At 49.9% G+C, this 11,192-nt stretch overlaps 1 long non-coding RNA gene across 1 annotated transcript; it reads left to right on the top strand.

The window, feature by feature from the left end:
• The first annotated feature begins 203 nt into the window (after positions 1-203).
• On the top strand, positions 204-8,703 carry LOC131514168 (uncharacterized). Its single transcript, XR_009262960.1, has 2 exons — positions 204-2,570; positions 8,464-8,703. It is a non-coding gene; the product is annotated as an uncharacterized LOC131514168 (long non-coding RNA).
• The last annotated feature ends 2,489 nt before the right edge of the window (positions 8,704-11,192 follow it).

Raw genomic sequence — 11,192 nt, forward strand, 5'->3', positions numbered from 1 at the left:
GTTACCTTGGCAAAAAGGGGCATAATTAATCCGCCGCGCTCTCCTTTCATTAAGCCTTCACGTCTATACCTGAATTAACTTTTCACATCCAGTTAAGTCGCGTGGGAGGCTCTGGCCGCCGCAGGCGTGACAGGCGCGTGCTGTGACTGTTGGTGGAAGTGGGGCTGAGAGGACCTGCCACCCAGAAGCTGGAGGCGCCCTAAGCTTGGGGTGGATGTGGGGGAGGGTAGAGTTTCCAAGCTCCGCCCCGCCCTCCTTCACTCAGGCAAGAGAGGGGCGTTAGAAAGGACAAGGGGGAGCTGCCTCCCAGCCCTGGGATCGCTGGGCCACAGGGCAGGCTTCTCCTGCTGAAACAGAAGGCCTCTGGTTTGTTCGGCAGGGATGGGGGCGGGGCTGCACCTGTTCAGGCCAGGCAGCGATGTATGCTCGGTGTGTTAAGTGTCTTCCTCCAGCTGCTTTAGGACCCAGCACAAGAGCGGAAATACACACAGGGGAGAGTGCCTGTGCACAGGCAGATATCCGTGCAAGCGTCCCTGGGTGGTGGCTTTCTCTAAAGGGGACCCACCGAGCTTTAGTTCTGTGGACCCAGAGCTCATTAAACTGCCAGCCTTTTCTTGGCATCATTTGGGAGTAACAGTGGACTTCCGGTGCTCGTCCAGGAACGGGAACCGGAACTGGGAACAGGACCATGTCAGGGCATCTTTTTGCAGGTGTCCTGCTTATCTCTTGAGAAGCCTTCCTGTGCCTCATCTGAGTGAAAGGTTTTCTGGGAACTACTTAGCCCCTCATTTATGACAGAAGAGGGCCACTTATCCTCACAACACCTCCAAGGTGTTCCTTCCTCCTCCTCTTCACCTGCCTCCTCCACCTTGTTCAAGACATTCAGGTCAGCTCAAGAAGCAGCTGTGCACGCCCCCAGCCTTGTGCAGGATACTTTAAGGTGTTTGGTTGACAGAGAGAAGGGAGGATGCCCACCAAGGTACCTGCAATGTCTCGAATTATTTGCTTCATGATCTTTGTTCTCTAGTGGCTTAAAATCTAATGGGAGAGCCAAGACAGGCAACAAAGACGTGGCTAGCACGTGGGGGATGAGGGAGGCTCAGAAATGGAGAGTGAGTCAATGCCGGAAAGAGAGTTTGGGCCTCCAGTCACACCCTTCCGAGGAGGGAAACTATTGTGGGCTGTCTCTGAGTCACCAGAGATTTCTCAGGGGAGGTAGGATTTGAATTAAGCCTCCGAGCCAGGCTGTGAGCTAAGTGCCTGACGCCCATTATCTCATTTAATCCTTACAAAACCTCCATGATCTGGGTGTTATAATTATCACTCCCATCTTATAGATGAGGAAACAAGCTGGGGGGTGGGGGTTCAGGGAACTGCCAAGGTCACAAAGCTGGTAAGAAGATTTTAAGCTGGGCCTCCATGACTTTTAAGCCCTTCCTCTGAATCTTAATGCTTTATGGCCTCCTCTAACCTTGAAAACATGTAAAATTTCCAGTGAGGAGACCCAAGGCAAGAGCATGGCCACAGAGGCAGAGTGCTAAGAAGATGGGAGAGTGTCAGGGGGGTCAAACTCTGGCCAGAGTGAATTCCCAGGCCAGGGGAAAGAACTAGCAGGTACATGCTAATATCCCCAGCTCTAAGAGCTGTTCATTGGAGGAAAGAGGATTTGGGGTTATTTAATTTCCTGGCTGAGAAATCCAAACCGCTTTTGAGTGAGAGCAGGGGGCAGAGGGGTCTTCTTGTCAATCCTGTCCCCAACAACTTCAGGGTATTGGGGCTTTTAGACACTCTGCAACCCAGCTCATCCAATACCTTCAATCCAGATCAATAAACATTTATGTGCCAGACACTAAGTGCTGGAAATGATTAAGGGACAATTCTTGCCACCAGGAAAATTATAGTCTAACAGGGGTGATGGACACAAAGAGAAAATTCACTATAAATGAGAAATGTGAAGATTGAATGTGTGGTCCCCTCACCTGGGACATCAGCCCAGGTGTAAAGGACACAGGAGCTGAACCTTGAAGGCAGAGCAGGTGATAGGGGAAGAAAAGGAGTTAACCCATGCACCCTGGGTTAGAGGAAAACACCTAAGCAAGGTCATGGAGGTGTGGAAGCATGGTTTGTGTTTGAACTTGTAAGCTGACCAGTTGATGAGAGCATGAGCTTGGAGACAGGTAGTGACATGAGACAAGGCTTCAGAGGTTGGCAGGAGTGAGGGCTCAAAAGGCTTTGCAGGTCTGGCTAAGGAACATGGACTCAATCCTCAGAGGCCTGAAGGGCTTTCAGCAGAATCTAATATAGTCACGTCACATTCTAGAATCCTAACTCTGGCTATGAAGAGGGAAGTAGCTTTCCCTAGGATAGACTGGATCCTAGGAGGCTGTGAAGGAGAACTGTTACATTTCACCCAAGATATGATGAGGTCCCTGATCAAGGTGCTAACAGTAGAACTGGAGAAGGGACAACCGGGTCAAGGAACACTTAAGAAAAGAACAAGACGGGAAGTCCCTGGGAGGAAGAAGGAAGAGCCTGACGGTCTCCAGACTGCATCTTGTGGGACTGAATAGGTATCTCTCATGAAAATTTGGGACACCAAGAGAAGCAGACTGGGGAGAGGGGATGATAAATCAGTTCGGGTTTTGTTGAATTGATGATACTCAAGTGACATCCAGGTGCTCCCAGTAGGTACCTGGACTTAAGTCAGGAAATAGGCTGGAGACATAGAATGGGAAGGTATCGGCAAAGAACTGGGGTTAAAACTAAGAAGGTAGATGAGCTCAAATGTAGAGATCATGTCAAGAGAAAGGAGAGGATCCATAACAGAACCCTGGGAAATAGCCATGCTCAGGAGCATACAGAAGAAGAGACATCCCCAAAAGAGACTAAGCAGACACACCCAGAGTTGGAAGCCAAAGGAACAGGGGGTATCAAGGAAGAAGGAACCCCCATGTTAAATGCAGCCAAGAAGTTGAGGAAGATCGTGACTGAGAAGCATCCACCATCCTTGGCAAAATGGAGGTCACTCTGGCTGTCTTATCAGGGTCCTAGCAGAATAGAAAGAACACTCTTGGGTTGGGAAGTTTCAGATTTTAACAAAGGGTCTTGGTAACAGTGGGGCCTGGTCCAGGGAAAGCCTCAGGAGAGTGCATTGGCTGATGGGGAGGATAGCAGGGAAGAGCTTGAGCAGTCAGCCCCCTGGGCCAAAGGACCAAGAAGAGGGAGGAGTTCACAAACCTGGAGGCAGGGAGCTTTGTCTGACAAGCTCATGAAGTTGGTGAAGGGACACAGCCAGCCAAGAGAGACCCCAAAGGTAGGAAGTTGGCAAAATAAATTCCCCAACCTCACTCCCCCTCCTCCTTCCAGCTTCCAGCCAAGGCTCTGTATTGACCACACTCAACTGGAAGCCAGAAGACAGGTGAAGCAACAGGTAGATAGATGCAGGTCCTCCAGCTCAGCCTGTGGGGGCAGACAGAAAGGTAGAGGAGGGTGGACAGACATGGAGGGACAAATAGAAGCTGCCCAGAATGGTGGTCTTCCCAGAGCACTGGTGGAGCAATGGAAGACCTGGAGACCCAAGGGCAGTGGGTAAGCATGAGCACATGCTTATCATGCCTGCCAGCACTCCCAAACACCCTTCTTATGCATGGTAAATTTCCCACCCTGTGAGCCTCTCTTCCTGGAGAAAGATGCCCTTCTCCCAGCGGCCCTTGTAGCTGCAGCCCAGCCACATGACCTGGGCTCCACCAATCAGCCAAGCCAATGGGATGCTAGGTGCGGAAGACCACAAGGTGAGGAAACAGGCACCACTGTGTAGAATCTGGTTTCTGGAGTGGTAGGGAGGTGTGCACTCTGGGGTCAGCCGTTGCGGACTGTTTTGGCATCCAGAGCCAATGATCAGTGGGGCCAGCCACAGTTCAGATCCCCGCAGCCAAGGTCAATGGAGCTGCCAGTGTAGACCAGTGTTGGGCTGTGGGCCCTGCTCCTCACGCTCACACTCCGTGTCTTCTCTGGCCTTCCTGGAGTTTCTGTGGAAGATCCCTGGGATCCCTTCATCTGTTTCTCTTCTGCTTAAACTGGCCAGAGTAGGTTCTGCTACTTGTCACCAGGACACTAACTGAGGGGGAGTGAATCGGCTGTGCGGACAGAGACATAGGAAGGCGGACTAAGCTTTCAGGAGAAAGAGGAAAGAAAGAGTGTTGGGTTCGAAGGGTACTGATAGGAAAAGAACACTGGCAGGCTCATGAGCTGAGGGAGAGAGCACCGAGAATTGAGAGGTGAGGGAGAGTAGTAATTTCCCCATCTCAGAGCTAAGGAAAAGGGTTCGGGGAGGTAAAAAAATCTTCCCAAGGCCGCGCTGACAGTGAGCAGGGGTGCAGGAACTCCAGCCCGGGCCGGCTGGCTTCAAAACCTCCGGCCACAAGCATCACTGCAGCAGCCACACCAGGCAGGCCCGTCGAGGGTAGTTTTCATCGGAAATTTTTGAAGTCATACCTGGAGCCCAGTTTGAAAGGACAGAATGGCCCCTAAGGAAGTTGAAGAATGAGCTGGCTGGCTAGTCAGAGTGAAAAAGAGACCCAAGTTCTTGTCAAGTGAGTCAAGCTGCCTTAAGACATGAGGACTGGGGCGCCTGGGTGGCTCAGCCTGTTAAGCATCAACTTCAGCTCAGGTTATGGTCTCAGGGTTCGCATGTTCGAGCTCTGTAGGGCTCTCTGCTGTCAGCTCAGAGTTGGCTTCAGATCCTCTGTCTCCCTCTCTCTCTCTCTCTCTCTCTCTGCCCCTCCCCCACTCTCTTTCTGTCTCTCTCTCAAAAGTAAACATTAAAAAATGTATTTTTTAAAAAAAGATATGAGGCCCAATGGCCTATGGTGCTTAGCCTCTCCCCCCAATCCTGAAGGAAAATTGCTGTTCCCCACGTAGCTGACTGGGCTGTATGAAGTGCCACCCCAAGTGAAATCCAGCAGAGGGAAGGAGAAAGGAAAGGGGCTACAGAGCACAGTCCACCAATCCCTTGGGAAGTGGGCTTCCAGAACACTGTGGAAACTCCTGAGAGTGGCTGGTCTGCTTCATCGTGGCTGGACCTTATTTACACGGCATGTCCGCGTGTTCAAGGGGAGGAAATGTAGGAAGGTTTTGATAAACGAATATATGGAAAGATTCTGGATTTTCCCAGAAAGCATCTCCAGACCCAACAGAGTTTGTATAGTGTATGCACTCCCGTTGTATTTGAGCCCCTTCTGCATAAAGAGCTTGTTGCTACGTGTGCAGTGTTGACTCTCCCCGGAGGTTTGGACCTCTGCACAGGGCCTGCCTGTGTGTACGTGCAGAGCTGACCCACATGTTAAGTTTTTGTCTCATGAGGGTGGAGTCTTTTTGCCACCGGCCTCAGAAAGACCAGTCCTACAAAGAAAGTCTGTCGCTATATCCCAATTAAGAGGATAATTTCTCAGGTGCTTTTTCAATTGGCCATATCGACAAAGTCTTGATATTTGGTTATTTTAGTGACACATAAAGCTTTTTCCTTGGTTAACACATTTGAGTTTAATTTCAGTAATATTTCCATTAACAACCTGTAATTAAAGCATCTAATAAAGATCAGTAATTCACTTAGCTGGATTTGCATTTAAAAAAAACAGAAAGGATAAAAAAATGCATTTGTGGAACTCAAATTTCATTCTTCTGTTAAATGAACATTATGGTTTTTCTGGGTATCTTAATTGAACCTCATTTTTTAACAGGAATATTAAACAAATTAAATTAAGCAAGTAATTTCCCTTTTAAGGATAAAAAAAAGCCTTCAAGTGGAAAAGCTCCCTCTAAAACACCCATTATTGGGATGGGGTGGGACCACAATGTGGGCAAATGTGCTGGTTCTGCTTCAGCAGCAGTGAGCTGACAAGCTGCCATCCTGAGCAGGACCCCGCTCTCCCCCCCCCCCCCCCCCCCCCGAGAGCTCAGCCCTGGAGGACACTCAGTCCTGAGGACCTGCTTGGCTGGGATCCCATAGGCTCTGGCCCAGGCTGCTGAGACTCAAAGCAGGAACCAGAGAGGTGGAAGGAGCTGGGATCAGATAAGTCACTAGAGTCAAGGGGAAGCCGCCCAGGTAAAGGGCTGGAATCAGCTCGAATAAGGCAAGGTGCACAAGGCAAGCTTAAGGGTGAAAAGCCTCATGAACTGGGCTGTTTACACCCACTCATTTAATTATCCTACCATCAGTCAGCTCATGGGATGCAGTGGGAATTACTTGCTTTAACTTAACAGATGCAGAAGCCACAGCCCTGGGAAGTCACCACGTGAAACCATATCTGCCGGGCTCCAAGACGGGAGTGTTAGTCTGGGTTGTCCCAGAAGTGGACTCCGACTTAAGACAAGGTGTGCAAGAGGTCGATCAGGGGCAGTGTCTGTGAGGTAAAGCATACGGGGAATCTGGGGGAGGCCAGGAGGGCTGCCCGCCCAGGGGGGTGCAGGCCTGACCCTGGCAGGAAGCACAGAAGCAAGGAAGGAAGGTCATGTGAGAGCGTCTTGGGCTATAGTCCCGTCCAGAGAAGGCTCAGCCAGGCCAGCGGAGTCCTCAAGTCAAAGTGACCCATCACAGGGTTTCCACATGTCCAGAGAGGACCAGTCTTAGCAGCTCTGCCACACTCGGACACGGCTGGGAGTACAATGACATCAGTCAGAGGTCTGGAAGGTGCCTTGTCACAACTGCTCCATCTGTGCACTTATCTGTGGGTTCAGATGGATTTGATACCAGGGACTGGCAAGGACAGATTAGGGACATCAATTCCAGAATCAAGGGATTTTCAGGCAGTGTTTGGGACTTAGGACAGTGTTTGCCCCAAGAGGCAAATACCTTTGGGGTGAATGGAGTGGAAAGAAGTAGGACCCAGCCAGGCTGGGGAGGAGGCAGGGCATGGTGGACAGGGTTGTTGGGGGCTGGGATACCCAGTCACTGGCGTGGAGGGCAGGCTTTCCTGAAAATCAGCGGGGATGCTCCACAGGGTTACCTAACACCAGAGATCCAGGCTTTCGAACTGGCCCACCCAGAGGTCATAGGGATGAGGACCCCCAAGCCACACCCGTAATGCATTAGGTCCACAGGCTGGTGGGAAGCATCAAGTCAACAAGGGGAGGCCCACAGCAGCCACCACTGCACACATCCCATGCCTGTGGGGAGCCTTGTCTCCCTATTCCACTCTCTTTGGTTTGCAAAGCCTTAGGGGGAGGGCAGGGCCAAGGGGCATAGTATGATAAAAGAAGGGGATCTTTAGTGGGGAAGGCACTGTCTCCGCCTTAGGGGAACTTCCAATCTTAGAGAGAAAACATAGTTTACTCAAAGAGTCCCTGGTCTGTTGGAAAAATACAGCCCTTTGTTTATTCATTCCATAAACATTAATTGAGCACCTACTTCACACTTGATATACACCAATGACAAAACAAACACAATCCTTGCTTTCTAGATGACCTTCTATTAGGGAGATAGATAATAATTAATATAAATATGTTTCTGGTGTGTAATAAACTGAAAGGTTCTATGGGGCCAGAGAAAAGTAGAGCAACGTAAAGGAGGTTGGGGGGCAGTGGGGGAGGGTGTGTTGAGTTTAAATAAGGTGGCAGGCCAGCCTCTCTGAGTATAGGACGGGGGAAACAAGCCATGTGAAAGTCTGGGTGAAGAGCTTTCCAGCAGGGGGAATAGCCTGTGTAAAGCCTTGGAAGAGGTGAGGTGAGCTTGATTTGATGTGTTCGAACAGCACGAAGGTCACCGTCACTGGTGCAGGGAGGGAGGGGACAAGCCCTGGAAGAAGCTGGGCAGGAACATGCTGGGGATCCAAACACACAGAGCCCTGTAGGCCACTGGGAGGACCTTCAGCGTTCACACGGATGGAAATGGGAAGCAATGGAATGGTGTTGAGCAGAAAAGAGACTGAACTTTTAACTGGATCATTCTTGCCATTGTGTGGAACATGGGCAGTGGGGTAGGTGCAGCAGGGAGGGGGAGAGCCCAAGAGAAGGCTCCTAGAGTGAAGCAGACAAGGGATGAAGGTGGCTCTGAGCACAGTGATGGCATGGGGGCTGGTGAGAAGGGACCCACTGAATGTTGTTCAAAGGATTTGCCCACAGATTGGATGTGACCTCTAAGAAGGAGGTGGCACAAACCTAGGTGAATGCCTAACTCAGCCCTGTGCCTCTGAGGTCCTCCATGCACACACACACACACACACACACACACACATGCAACAATGGAGGCAGGGACATTTTGACCCTGTGCCTGCCTCCACCCAAGCCCCCAACCCAGGGAAGGCATCCTGGCAAGATTCCACCCAGAGCCCCAGAGCCACTGATACCTCACTAGGTCAACACTGCCGTCACATGAACAGCCCCGGGAAAGCACAGTAACTCAATTCAACTGTGCAGCTCCATAATCTCATGTCAACCTCACAGCTGATGATTACTGTTTTATCACAGGCTTGTAAAGTCCCCACACTGCTATGAATCACGGACACTCTGCCAGCGAATGCAGGGAAACCTGGCCAACTCCAGAAGATGCTGGCTTGACAAGCAGCTGCTGTGGTTCATCTGAGGTCACTTTTCACTATTGCAAGGGTCTCCCACCTGCTCGTTCTGGAAATCAGGGAACAAGTCACTTGCTGGGGGTGGAGCCTCTAGCTCCCCTCTGCTGGAGAAATAATAAATGCCTGGAGCTCTCTTGTGTAACATACTGAACGGGCTGGCAGCATGGTACAGAGGGAGATACCTGGGGTTTTGAGTCCAAGGATATTTAACTCTGCATTTGCTATTTGCTAATTGTGTGACCTTGGGCAACTCATTTAAGCCATCCTAACCTCAAAATTCTCATCTGTAAAATGGGTGTTGTGGAGCTTCAGTGAGAGATGTTGTAACATACTTGAAAACAGCAAATCACTAGACACATTTAAATTGTAATTTCTATTACATCAGGACCCAGAAACCAAACCCCAGTCAGGCAGACACCTAGAACCAGGGAGGAAGCTGCATCCAAGGGTCAGAGGGTCACAAAAGATCAGCAGAAGGACAGAGAAGCCAGACTTGAGGTTGAGCAGTGAGATGAAGCCAGACCTGAGGTCAAGCCGTGGGGTAAAGCCAGGACAGAACATGTAGCAACACAAACAACTAGAAATGGAAAGAAACTTAAGCTCTTCTTGCCTTGTAGTATTTTTTATTTTTAATGTCTATTTATTTATTTTGAGAGAGAGAGTGTGTGTGTGCGAGCAGGGGAGAGGCAGAGATAGAGGGGGAGAGAGAATCCCAGGCAGGCACTGTCCTGTTAGTGCAGAGCCCAATGCAGGGCTTGATCTCATGAACTGCAAGATCATGACCGAGCCAAAATCGAGAGTTGGAATCTTAACTGACTGAGCCACCCAGGTGCCCCTAGCCTTGTAGTTTTTAAAATTCTATTTAGCAGGTGAACCTTTTCCAGATGAAATATATATTGGTCAGGGTTCTCCCAAAAAACAGAACCAGTAAGGTGAATGAATGGATGAACCAATGAATGAATGAATGAATGATGAATGAATGAATGAATGAATACAGAGAGAGGGATATTTAAGAAATTGGCTCATGTGGTCATGGAGGCTGACAAGCCCAAAATCTGCAGGGTAGGCATCAGGCTGAAGACCCAGGGAAAAGCTGCTGCTGAAGTTCAAGTCTGAGGGTTGTGTGCAGCTGAATTCCTTCTTGCTGGGGGAGGTCAGTCTTTGTTCTATTAAGGCCTTCAACTGATTGGATGTGGCCCACCCATGTTATATAGTGCAATCTGTTTTATTGAAAGTCCACCAATTTCAAAGTTAATCTTATCAATCTCATATATCTTGTATGATATATATATATATATATATATACCCTCGAAGAAACATCCAAAATAACATTTGGCTACCATGGCCCAGCCAAGTTGACACATAAAATTAACCAGGACCTTATGCAGATCTCTAGTACTTAAAATAGATACAAGAACACCTGCCATACTGGAAGAGGGAGAGAAGGGACCATATCCATAAAGCCCCTTATCTTCCACAGAGGCTCCAAGGAACCAAGTTTGAAAAACCACTGGTTTAGTTTCCATTGAGGGTGACCTTTATCCAAGAGGCAAGGCAACCATATGCTGGACACCCAGCTGGCTGATGCTGCTTTCACAACGTCCTAGCTCCTGCTGGACCGCAAACTACTCGCATGTAGGGCCCACTTGCCTCTGCTTGCCCAGCCCACAGCAGTGGGAAAACACATAGGAGGGAGACACTCTGTATATATGCTGAATGAATGAGTGAGTGAATGAATGAATGAATTAACTCCAGGGCACCGACCATTCAAACCCTGGCAATCCAAACTGAGAAAAAGGTGCAACCCAAGAGAGCAGAGTCTGCAGCAGCACCAGAACTAGTGCCTCATGTCCGCCCCACAGCAAGCAGGGCCCACGACTGCATTCGAGGGGAGACGGCAGGGCTGAGATGCTGCCTTTTGCCGCACCTGACTGCCAATGCCAACCACACCCCTCCTTGGCTTTAGAAGGCGCTCTACAACTGTTCCCACAGCAAACTCGCTGTGGGCTGGTGGTAAAATGAGTCTGCATTCTGGGAACATGTTCAGAGGGATGAGAAGAGGCAAATCGCCCAGAGAGGCTGCTGCAGAAGGAGAAAAAAGGGATGTTGCCCCAGGATGCCAGCGTATAGCAAATGGAAGAAGCAGTAATAAAATATCTGTTCAGTAAATAACCAAACTCAGACTATGCAGAACTGGTCAGTCTTCCAGGGATGCCCTCTGCTGTGGGCTGCTCTGAGGGTCCTGGGACACAGGTGAGAAGTGTCACATGGGAGAGGAGGCTGTTTGTATACAGAGTGAGGCCGGGGGGCCTCCCCCTGGGTGGGGCCAGGCCCCCTTATACCTGGTGATTAATCAGGATCGGAGGTTGGCATCTGCCCTGTCTCTGTCTCAGGAGCCTCCAGAGGCTGAGAAGTTTCCTGCCAGCTGCCAACACAGCTGTTCCTGGGCCCCAGGGTGCCGCAGGTAAAGGGAGAAGGGGGACCACCCAGGCAGAGAAGAACATTGAGCGAAGGAAAAAACAATGACAAAGGAATATTTTGGCAACTCTCTTCTCCCCGCAGCCTGATCTTAAAAGACTTCCTTTTTAGGAGACTTGAGATCAGTGAGGGAGGAAAGAAAGG

This window comes from Neofelis nebulosa, chromosome 6 (assembly GCF_028018385.1).
Source record: "Neofelis nebulosa isolate mNeoNeb1 chromosome 6, mNeoNeb1.pri, whole genome shotgun sequence".
In the NCBI taxonomy this organism is placed as follows: domain Eukaryota; kingdom Metazoa; phylum Chordata; class Mammalia; order Carnivora; family Felidae; genus Neofelis; species Neofelis nebulosa.